At 49.3% G+C, this 12,355-nt stretch overlaps 1 protein-coding gene across 2 annotated transcripts in view; it reads left to right on the forward strand.

Moving 5' to 3' along the window:
• The window catches only part of IFT140 (intraflagellar transport 140), a 114,757-nt gene that overhangs the window by 43,689 nt on the left and 58,713 nt on the right, over window positions 1-12,355 (forward strand). The window lies entirely within an intron of this gene.

Raw genomic sequence — 12,355 nt, forward strand, 5'->3', positions numbered from 1 at the left:
CTGAAATCAGCAGGGTGCGCCTTTCACTTGGAATCCCCTAGGACCATGGAGACAAGGTGTTCATGTGGATGAATTCCCAGTTGCGAGAAACGAAGCCCATTCCTCTTGTAAGGTTTTAAAATTTTATTAGGGGACAAAGTCAACAAAGCAAAAACCAACAGTGCTGGGTGCATGACTGTTGTCAGAGGCACGCTGTCTCACATGAGGCTTCAGGATTTTTTACTCCAGGTATTGCATCAACTACATACATATTCATAACTCAGAATACATAATCATAGCTTTTCGGAAACTTTTTAACATTTTCTTAAAACTGATTAACATGTTCCCTTCCCCGTCCCACCTTTTTAGAGCATGTGCAGTTTAACTTGAGGGTTCAGCAAATAGTGGCTTCCCGTTACGCTTGCTCGCTAAACGCTATCCAGTCAGGCTAGTGGGTTCCCTCCCTCTCCCGCTACTGCAAACTAAACACAACCATATCTGCATAGCAACACCAACTTTTAACTTTTGCAAAAGCCAACACTTCAACATACATTTATCATATAAGGGAAAATACCTTCCCTAAAAATGTGGTCAGACACTGGAATGGGCTGCCCAGGGCAGTGGTAGAGTTGCCATCCTGGGTAGTGTTCAAAAGTTGTGCAGATGTGGCAGCTGGGGATGTGGTTTAGTGGTGAATGTAGTGGTGGTGCTGGGTTAACAACTGGACTTGATGATCTTTGAGGTATTTTCCAAACTTTGTGTTTTTATGATTCTATGGTTCTATAACCTTCATAGAATAAATTGAAAAAGAGTAAGCTGGAACATGGAGATTCTTCCAGGAGAAATAGAGAAGTGTGCATTTGGACCCCTATATTTATGAATGTATTTAGCTTGCTTTGCTAGGGGATTTGAGCTATATTAACTGAAAGGGCTGTCAAGGCTGCTAAAAAGATATGGTAATGTCCTGGTTCTGTCCAGGACAGGGTTAATTTTTGCAGGAGCCGGGAGAGGGTATGGCCATGTGGCTTTGGTCAGGTTCCATGTGAATCACTCACCTCTATCTTGTATGCTTTTGTCATTAATATTGCTACTGTTACTCTTCGTATCTCATTGCTGTTTCCAGTAAATTTTTCTTATCTCAACATATGATCTTTACCTTTTGTGCTTCCAATTCTTCTCCCCCCACCACAGCAGGGACGGGGGAGTGAACGAGTGGGTGTAGTGTCGGTGTGAACATTAAGTTGGAGAGTACCATTCTTACCACAACAGGTAATCAAAAAGAAACTGTTCATGCACCTTGCTTTCACACTTTGCAGAGTTACTGTTTTGGGTTTCCGAGTGCAGGGGAGCCAGCCAGAGTCACGACACAAACACCGATATGATTTGAGCATCGTTCTCCACTTTATTGTTTACTTACACCAACTTGTATCTACTTTACAAAGATTCACACCCTATTCCCACGGGACAGCCTCTAAGCAGCGGGGGAGCTGACCAGTGTGTAACTTTGCCAAGGATTTTCAAGGCTGCCTGCTGCCAGGTGTCTTTCAAGCCTGTCTGCAGCCTGAGGCCCCTTCAGGGGTTCTTCCCTAGCAGCCCTGGGTTGCTCAGACTGTCCTGGGGTATCATGTGCCCCTGTTCCACAAGGAATCCCTCTACACATCCCCCATTTTCTTTTTGGGCAACCCAGGCCTGGTCGATGATCTTTTGCAGCCCCGCTTTAATGCAAGAAGAAATACACCCAAATACTATTAAGCCTAATATAACTACAAATAGCAATTGGCAGCCTTCTACTACCAAGGTACACAGAAATCCAGTGATACCCAGACCCTTAAGCCAATCTCCAGTAGGGTTGTCTGTCTCCCGAAGGTTGTGCAGACCCCTCTGGAGGTCAGAGAGGTGCTTGTGAACTGAGACAGAGTGGTCAGAAAGACTCATACAGCACATACCCTGGAAATCTTCACAGCCGTGGCCATGGGCTAATAATAGAAAATCAATGGCTGCCCTATTTTGTAATACTGCATGTTGAACACTAGTAACATCTGCGCTTAGCTCGTCAAGCATCTGCAAAGTTATGTTTAGCTCATCCCTCGCCCAGCAAGCAAGTTTATGCAAAATAGCGTGAGCCCTGGCTGCTGAAGCACCAGGTACAAACATAGATGCTTGCCAAATTATACCACGACTCCAAAAGACGGGCTCTTCATTTCTTTTATATTTGAGCTCATGGGTTGAACGCCGCACCCTGGTTTTAGTGTGGTGGGTGATATTTAAGAGTTGATGCAGGCTTGGATGGAACAGGGTGAGTTTCCCTAAGTAGCACGGTCCCCCATGTGGGCTGGCTGGAACCCCATTCCACGCACGGTCTCCACATATTAATAACGTACCACTGGGAAGGCGCTTCGGCGCTTGACCCGTGACGTTGATTCGGTGGTAAATTGCTTCGGACTCGTAGTTTCTCAGAAACCAGTCTGCAAGAGGGTCAACAGTGGCCCAAAGGGGCTTATTAACATTTAATTGACTGGTAGTGGGAGGCTCGAATGTCATGTAACCATCCCCAGTTTGGTTTGTGGAAACCAGTAGATCTAACTCTTCTGGTGTCCCCATGGTGACATTGATGCTTTTCAAGAATGCACCTTGCCAGCAGGCACGCTGCTGTGCAGGCTTCAGTCTGATCAGCCCTGAACAATTGCCACTGTTTGTGGCATTCCCCTATCAGAGAGCTATTCTCTAGCATCCCTCGGAAGTCTTGCGGGTTGAAATATGGGACCCCGATTAAACAGGTGCGAAATGGGTCCCCTGGCATGGCTAGGCTCAGACACATGGAATCTTGCCCCATTAATTCAGCTAGGGTGACCCACATGTTTTGTCTCTTTTGGATTGCTGTCAACATTGCGTGGGACCCGGTTAGGGTGCTTACGAGATGCAAACCTCTCAGAATGTTTGCGGGCCCAGTGCTTCTTTGTTTCTTCCCAGTGCTCAGGGGCCACCACATGCTGCCACGGGACACGAACCTGTGTGCTACTCTCTCACCCTAACACTGCCACACTCCGTACTGCCTTCACTCGGTCTAAATGGGCGGACAGCCAGTCAAAGATGTCCGCCAATGCCCTTGTCTCAAGACAGTCAAAACAATTCCCCACTCTATCTCTGTGTCTGGTGCTATGCGCGAGAATTTACGCAACTCCCCTTCGTTGTTCCGCCTTCGCAGAGGGTTCCCCGACAACCACCACAAGTCACTAGCAACCACCCAAGGCAGCTGTTACATTTGCCACAGAGTCTCGCTATTTCCCCCCCCTGCGGAGAGTGATGGACCTGGCAAGTTCTCAGCCCCCTCACTCAGCCACGTCTGCAGCCTCTCCCAAGACTTCTCGGGACGGAGGTCCCAGAGTTCCGGCTGTTATGGTAGTGGCGTCACTTTCCTCAGGAGCCGATGCTGACTGCGCCTTCTCACTTCGGGGTCTTGTATGCGTAGCACGGCACCATTTGCTGGGCACCCCTCTGGTCAGTGCTGCGGCGATGACTTGTCCCTGTTTGTGAAGGACATCCTGCAGCGTTGCAGTAAAAGCAGCTGTTTGAGATGACTGTTCCACACGGGTAGCATGCACAAGCATCTTGTGTACTCCTGCTCCCTGGGGCAGCGTGGCAAGAATTGTCTTAGTTTGCCTATTAGCATTTTCAAAGGCAAGTGTTTGGAACATTTGCTCTTGGAGCTCTTCAGAGAGCTCAGTTGCATCCTTTAAGGCTGCTGACAAACGGTCGATGAACTGACCATATGGCTCTGACAGCCCCTGTCAGACTCCTGCATACGGGGGAGACTTCTTCTTTTCAGGTACTGACAACAAGGTTTTGTGGGCAAGAGTCTGTGACAACTGATGAATAATTGTGGGCATGGTCAGCTGCGTCACCATCACTCCATAAGCCCTGCTCCCAGTTAGCATGTCAGCTTGGAGTGCATATAGTGGGTCTTATGTATCACCTTGGTGTTTGCTAGCTTCTTGTGCTAGCCGCTTCCACGTTCGCTCCCAGAGCAGGAGCTGTGAAGGGGTTAATAACAATTGTGCAATGCTGATGCAATCATTCGGACACAGGACATCTGCTGTAAAGATAAACTGCAGGATGCAGTTCAGCTTCGGACCTCAAGCCATGTGTGGTGACTGTTTGCGTGGCTTGCTGCAAGAGCTTCCAATCATGGGGTTCCCACTTTGCAGTGTCCCCTTGTATCAGTACAGGACAGGCGAGGGCATCTACAGCGTGCCAGTCACCTTCAACGATTGTGTCACGGATAACTCCATTCCATCTCCTTCACAATGGATCAGTCCTCACCGTCGGGGCTGATGGAGGCGATGTCTGCACCTCCCCTTGTGGGAAGGGAGGGGCCATAGGTACTGTGCACAGTTCTCCCGACGGAAACGTAGGAGTTCTGGTGGCTATCTTGACCGGTGGGTCCACGGGACACCATGGGGCTGATGGTGTGGTTTCGCAAGCTTTAGACTCCAGCGCGTCCTGACGTGTAGACAATTCAGCAAGTTTCTTGATTACTTCATGGATCATCTCTTGGTGGTTCTCCTCCTCTTGGGGCTGACCCCCGGCAGCCCTGGCTGGCTCCGCCTCCGCGGGCGAGAAAGCCGTAGAGGCTGCTTCGCCATCACACAATGATCCGCTGTCCGGCAGAGGGGGGTTGCACGCTGCCGCTTTCAGCTGGGAGCTAGGACCGCTTGTTTCTCCTCGGCTCGCCTGCGCCCCGCCCCCAGGGTCAGGAGCCTGCGCTTCCGCCTTTGCAGCCATTTCTCCCTCAGACTTCGGAAGGGTAACTTCCTTCCCCGCCAGGTCCAGCAACTCCCGCAGCGAGCGTACGGGTGCTGCTGTTCCCTTCATCGGTCTACCTGCAGGCAGCCCGAAGAATTGTGCAACCCTGGACTCTGCCCTGGTCTCCGGCCGCCGCTCCATAAGACCCCCGTCTGTTTCCTTCCCAGAGCTGCCACCCCCTAAAGCTTCCATGGCCACTGTGGCCACCTTCCTCTCTGCTTTCATTTCTGCGAGGGTGTTCGTCACAGCTCTCCAAGTTAATCCGAGAGCTTTAACTTCTCTACCTTCCCTTCCATCCTCAATCGTGGACAGCCACAGTTTGTTCCCAACTTCCCACCATGCTTCGGTCGAAAAAAAAAGCGAAGTGTATTTCAAAAATTCTTGTTCCCGGGCCCACGTAACGAGGGCATAGAGATCTCGATCTTTCACAGTCTCGCCTCTCTTAGAGAGGGCACTGGCTAGGAGGCGAGTTCCAGCCTCATACTCCATAGCTTCTTACCTGCGGGGTGCGCTCAGCTGCGTGAGCTCCAGTCTCCGGCGTCACTCCACTTTGAGACCCTTCTCGCATCCGGCTCCCACAGGCTCCAACACCGATGTGATGATTCGGAGTCTTGCTGCATTTAAGTGAAAATGCATTTAAGCGAAAAACACACCGCATTTAAGCAGAAAAAATCACTCAGGTCCCTGTTCGGGTGCCAGGTTTAGTGGGGGGTGGTTCCAAGTGCAGGGGAGCCAGCCAGAGTCATGATACGGACACCGATACGATTTGAGCATCATTCTCCACTTTATTGTTTTCTTACACCAACTTGTATCTACTTTACAAAGATTCACACCCTATTCCCACGGGACAGCCTCTAAGCAGCGGGGGAGCTGACCAGTGTGTAACTTTGCCAAGGATTTTCAAGGCTGCCTGCTGCCAGGTGTCTTTCAAGCCTGTCTGCAGCCTGAGGCCCCTTCAGGGGTTCTTCCCTAGCAGCCCTGGGTTGCTCAGACTGTCCTGGGGTATCATGTGCCCCTGTTCCACAAGGAATCCCTCTACATTACTAAAGTCTTCAAATATGTGATGCTCTCTTGCAGCAGTAAATGTAAGGTGGTAAAATACCATCTTAGGAAAAAAAAGTAAGTTTAATTTAAAAAACAGCTCTTCTACTTAGACTAAGGGAGTCTGAGTAGCTGGGTGTTAGTGGTTTTCTCAAAGGAGTTTCTTCCCATTTGTTGTCAATGAGGTGCAAGGGGGGCAGCTTCCTAGGTAAAATGGCAGAGATTAAGAGACAAAAGGAATGGCCAAGTACCTTGATATACCAATGAAATGGTTTTAGGGGAGGGGAATGGGGTTTTTTTGACAGTCTCTTAGCTGGGGCTAGTACAGTTTTTTGCCCCGCTTGGAGAGGAGACAGGTTTGCTTTTTAGTGCTGGACTTCTCCTGCCCAGGGGCTCAGTGCTGCTGTGAAATTCTCCTTGCTGCCTGTTGGTAAGCCTTCTGCTTGCAGGAGCTGCTAGTTGACAGGGACTTTTCAGCACTCACCATTGCCAGGAGACCTTCACCACCTGCGTGGGGGTTTCAGGAGAAAACCAGGCCCTCCACCGCCTCTCTCTCTCCAGAGACAGGGTTCCAGCTGCTGGCTAACTGTAACGTCAGCAGCTGCCATCACCACGATACTTCACCGGACATGTGAGAGTCCAGGGAAACCAAACTGCCCCCTTCTCTCTCTCCCCAAGGCCGCCGCTGACCCCTGGGGAGGCTGAGGGCTCACAGCGGAGCGTTCCCTGGAGCCGAGGGGAGCCGCTGCAGCCCCTTTGCCTCACTCAACACCGCCCCCTGCCGGCTGTGGCCATCACTAGACCAAAGGGGAAATTGCTTAATGGCTGGGAAAACTCCAGTTATTGGGGTTTTTTTGGTTGTTTTTTGTTTGTTCTGTTTTATATATATATTTTTTCTAGTAAAGAACTGTTATTCCTGTTATTATTTTCCCATATTTTTGCACGGAAGCCCTGTATTTTTGAAGTTATAATAATTTGGAGGGAGGGGGCCATCTTTCCATTCCAGGAATGTTCCCACCTTCCTTGGCAGATGCATGTCTTTTAAACCAGGACATTAATTGGTGACCAATGTGTGGCCCAAGGGCATTGAGAGGAAAGGCTGAAAAGAGAATAGCAGTTCTTGGTTAACCCATTTGTGTACCAGATATAGAAACCTTGTTAGGCAGCACCATGTGGTCTAGCTTACCCTGGTTTGGTTGGCATACGATCATGGCTATGTTTTTCCTGTTTGCAGGTCATTATTTAAACATGGGTCCTATAACTAAGGCCATTGTGGCTGTTACCTAGTTTGTAGAATGGGTCAATAAGGTGAGGAATTCAGTCCTTGTAAACTTCTTCTGAAATGTGGGCACAGGGCTATATAACTATCACAGACTAAGTTCGTATCTTCGGGGTTTCCTTAATAATGGTATCCATTGTGAGGAAGCAACACGGGGGGAATTTTCTCCCAACCCTTCACCCACTTCTTTGGGCCTACAACAGCTTCTGAAGAGTTAAAATTTCCCCTGGGAGTTAAAGATATCATATACTTTTTTAAATATGTTTTTGCTGTGTTTATTCAGTAAGGTCCATTCACCATTCAGAGACAGGGTGAGGTTACCTTGTCTAACTGCCCCAAAACCTGCCACAAAGGTGGGGGACACTGCCCAGCAGAACCACCTGCAGTCAGAGGGAATAGTGCAGCAGAGGTGGATATCCAGAAGTGGATAGTGCAGCAGTGGAACAAACAGACATTATAACCGTCCAGGTTCCAGCTAAACCACAAGGGCAGCCACAGCGAGCAGCAATCGCCCCTTTGCAAAAGAGGAAGTATAAAACCAATTCAGTGCGCTCAGCTAATGATGATGAGGTACCAGGGCCCTCACAAGCAGCGGAGGAGCTGGAGCCTGAGATCATCACTGAGTCCCTGTTGTTTGACAGTCTCTGCAGTCTGTGAAAAGACATTACATGATGGGGGGGGCGAGGCTTTTTTGGCTTGGTTGATTCGAGTTTGGGACCTTATTTGGTACAGGCATGGAACTTGATGGTACCAAAGCAAGGTTTTTGGGATCCTTGGCCTGGGATGTGGCCATTGAGCAAGTGTTTGTGAGGCAGCCAGGACCCTTTTCTTTCTGGGAGCAGCTTCTAGCAAGTGTAAGAGAAAGATTTGTTTATATGGACAGACTGCAGGAGCACCATCATAAAAAACTGTGGAAGACCATGGAGGAAGGATCTAATGCCTGAGAGAAATGGCAGTGTTGGAGATACTTTTTGGAAGGGGTGGGCAACATGATAATGACCCTAACAAGGTCAGGTGCCCAGTGCAAATGTGGTGGAGCCTTGCACATCAGGGGCGATCTGAACACTCCAGTTTAACGGCAAACATGCATCTCAAGGGCAACCAAGAGACAATGGGCTCTGTAGCAAGCAGTCTTAGGAATTACAAGAGCATGGTCCAAGGCCTGATGCACACCCACATCTCTGCTGTAGAGACATTGGTTGAGAGTCTCAAGGATGATAATAAAAAACTCAGAGAGGAGATTAGGGAGAGATGTTTACCTGTGGCACCAGTGCAAACCAGAGTCTTTGAAGTCAGAGCCAGATGCCCCCCAGACAGAGAGCTGGTATGCCACACAAACTGACTTGTGGTATTTCCTTGCTTGACCTTGGAGAAGACATGAGACGGTGGGACAGGAAACCTACCTGTGTCCTGGCAGCCCAAATACAAGAACTGAAAGAGAAAGGAAAAGGGAAGTTTGTGAGAGGGAGTGCAGTGCCAGTTTCCTGTGGGCAAGGATCTGACCCACTGGAAGGTACCTCGCATATGTATTGACGAGGGGTCCTGCCTCTAGCCAGGTAGGGGCACTGGGGGATGACTGTATCTACTGGGCTGTGTGGATCTGATGGCCTGGCACGTCAAACCCACAAGAATACAAGGATCTGGTTGACACTGGTGCTCAATGTATGTTAATGCCATCGGGATGTGTGGGTTCAGAAACAGTCCCCATTTCTGGGGTGACAGGGCGTTCTCAAGAGCTGAGGGTGTTGGAAGCTGGAGTGAGCTTGACTGGGAAGGACTGGTAGAAGCACCCCATTGTAACTGGCCCAGATGCCCCATGTATCCTGGGTATTGACTACCTCAGGAACAGATGCTTCCAAGACCCAAGAGGACATTGATGGGCTTTTGGCATTGCTGCTGTGGAGACAGAAAGAATTAAGCAGCTAAACACCTTGCCTGAACTGTCAGAAAATCCTTCTGTGGTAGGACTTTTGAAGGTAGAAGAACAGCAAGTACTGACTGCCACTTCGACAGTGCATCACCGGCCGTACGAAATAAATCAAGATGCTGTGATCCCCATTCACAAGATGATCCATGAGCTAGAGATCCAAGGAGTGTTCAGCAAGGCCCACTCAGCCTTTGGACCCATTTGGTCCGTGTGCAAGTTGGATGGGAAATGGAGATTGAGAGTGGACTATCGTGTCTTGAATGAAGTTACACCATCACTGAGTGCTGCTGTGACAGACCTGTTGGAGCTCCAGTATGAGCTGGAGTCCAAAGCAGTGAAGGGGTACGCCACCACTAGCATTGCCAATGCATTTTTCTCCATTCCTCTGGCAGCAGAGTGCAGGCCCCAGTTTGCCTTCACCTGGAGGGGCGTGCAGTACACCTGGAACCGACTGCCCCAGGGGTGGAAGCACAGTCCCACCATCTGTCAGACTGCACTGGAAAAGGATGAGGCTCCAGAACATCTGCAATACATTGATGACATCATTGTGTGGGGGAACACGGCGGCAGAAGTCTTTGAGAAAGGAGAAAAGATCATCCAGATTCTCCTGGAAGCTGGTTTTGTCATCAAAAAGAGTAAGATCAAGGGACCTGCCCAAGAGTTCCAGTTCCTGGGAGTAATGTGGCAAGATGGATAGCGCCAGATACCCACCAAGGTCATCAACAAGATCACAGCAATGTCTCCACCAACCAGCAGGAAGGAAACACAAGCTTTCCTAGGCGCCATAGGCTTTTGGAGGATGCACATTCCTGAGTACAGCCAGATCGTGAGCCCTCTCTACCTGGTTACCCGCAAGAAGAACGATTTCCACTGGGGCCCTGAATAGCAGCAAGCCTTCACCCAAATCAAGCTGGGGACTGCTCATGCGGTAGCCCTTGGCCCAGTCAGGACAGGACCAGAGGTGAAGAACGTACTCTACTCTGCAGCCGGGAGCCATGGTCTGTCCTGGAGCCTCTGGCTGGTGAGATTCAGAACCAACCACTGGGGTTCTGGAGCCAAAGCTACAGAGGGTCTGAAGCCAACTACACCCCAAGAGAGGAGATTCTGGTAGCCTATGAAGGAGTTCAGGCCACCTCTGAGGTGACTGGCACAGAGGCACAACATCTCCTGGCACTCTGACTACTGGTGCTAGGGTAGATGTTCAAAGGAAAGGTTCTCTCTACCCATCACACCACCGACACCACATGGAGTAAGTGGATTGCCTTGATTACACAGCGCACCTGTACTGGAAAGTCAAATCACCCAGGGATTTGGAAATAGCTACGAATTGGCCTGAAGGTAAAAGCTTTGGTCTCACTGATGAAGATGAGCAGGAGCAGGGGACATGTGCTGAGGTAGCTCCACCATACATCCAACTGCCAACATAAGAAATGCACTATGCTCTTTTCACTGATGGTTCCTGTCTCACTGTAGGGATGAACTGAAAGTGGAAAGCAGCTGTATGGAGCCCCACACGACAAGTTACAGAAGCTACAAAGAAGAACGTGGATCGAGCCAGTTTGCACAACTCAAAGCTGTCCAGTTGGCCTTGAACACTGCTGAATGAGAGAAGTGGCCAAAGACTTACCTCTACAGTTGGATGGTGGCAAATGCTCTGTGGGGGTGGCTGAAAAGGTGGAAAAAGGCCAATTGGCAGTGTAGAGGAAAACGACAAGTTACAGAAGCTACAAAGAAGAACGTGGATCGAGCCAGTTTGCACAACTCAAAGCTGTCCAGTTGGCCTTGAACACTGCTGAATGAGAGAAGTGGCCAAAGACTTACCTCTACAGTTGGATGGTGGCAAATGCTCTGTGGGGGTGGCTGAAAAGGTGGAAAAAGGCCAATTGGCAGTGTAGAGGAAAACCTGTCTGGGCTGCTGAAGAATGGCAAGACATTGCCACTTGAGTAGAGAGACTGACTGTGAAAGTCTGTCATGTGGATGCCCATGTCCCCAGGAGTAGGGCTAATGAGGAACACCGAAACAAGGAACGGGTAGATCAGGCTGCAGAGTCAGAGGTGTCAGAGATAGATTTGGACTGGCAACACAAGGGAGAGTTGTTCCTAGCTTGATGGGCCCATGACGCCTCACGCCATCAGGGCAGAGATGCCACTTATAAGTGGGCACGAGACCGAGGGGTGGATCTAACCATGGACAGTATCTCCCAGGTGATCCATGATTGTGAAACATGCGCTGCTATCAAGCAGGCCAAGCGGGTGAAGCCCCTGTGGTATGGTGGGCGATGGTCCAAATACAAGTATGGGGAGGCCTGGCAGATTGATTACATCACACTGCCTGAAACCCGCCAAGGCAAGCGCCATGTGCTCACGATGGTAGAAGCCACCACAGGATGGCTGGAGACCTACCCTGTGCCTCATGCTACTGCCCGGAACACCATCCTGGGCCTTGAAAAACAAGTCCTTTGGAGGCATGGTATCCCCAAGAGAATTGAGTCTGACAATGGGACTCATTTCAAGAACGGCCTTATAAACACCTGTGCGAGGGAACATGGCACTGAGCGGGTGTACCATATCCTTTACCATGCACCAGTGACTGGGAAGGTTGAGCAGTGCAATGGACTATTAAAGACAACATTGAAGGCAATGGGAAGTAGGACCTTCAAGCAGTGGGATTAGCGTTTAACAAAGGCTAAACAGTTAGTTAACAACAGAGGTTCCACTAACCAAGATGGCCCTGCCCAGTCCAAACCCCTGCATACAACAGACGGGGATAAAGTTCCCGTGGTGTATATGAGAGGTATGCTAGGAAAGACTGTTTGGGTTAATTCTGCCTCGAGCAAAGACAAACCCGTTTGTTGGGTTGTCTTTGCTCAAGGATATAGTTGCACTTGGTGGGTGGTGCAGAAAAGATGGAGAAACATGATTACCTCAATGGGACCTTATTTTGGGGTGAACTGTTTATGACATTGTGCCTGTATCCATATCTGCATGAATATACATACATAATTAGGATAATGTATGTATGTCTATAGTTTAAAAGTCTAAGTTCAATGTAGCATGTATGGAAAAAAAAATTTGGGGTGGATACTGTTGTGGGTTAGGTTTTCTCAAAGGAATTGCTTCCCCTTTGTTGTCTTCCTGAGGCCACCATTAACCCCTGGGGAGTCTCAGGGCTCGCATCAGAGCAGCCCCTCTGCCTCACTTGTAGGCATAACTACACCAAAGTGGAAATTGCTTAACAGCTGGGAAAACGTACGGTTTTTTCTTGGCTGTTGTTTTTTGTTTGTTCTGTTTTATATATATATATTTTACTAGTAAAGAACTGTTAT

Source organism: Aphelocoma coerulescens, chromosome 14 (assembly GCF_041296385.1).
Source record: "Aphelocoma coerulescens isolate FSJ_1873_10779 chromosome 14, UR_Acoe_1.0, whole genome shotgun sequence".
Classification (NCBI taxonomy): Eukaryota; Metazoa; Chordata; class Aves; order Passeriformes; family Corvidae; genus Aphelocoma; species Aphelocoma coerulescens.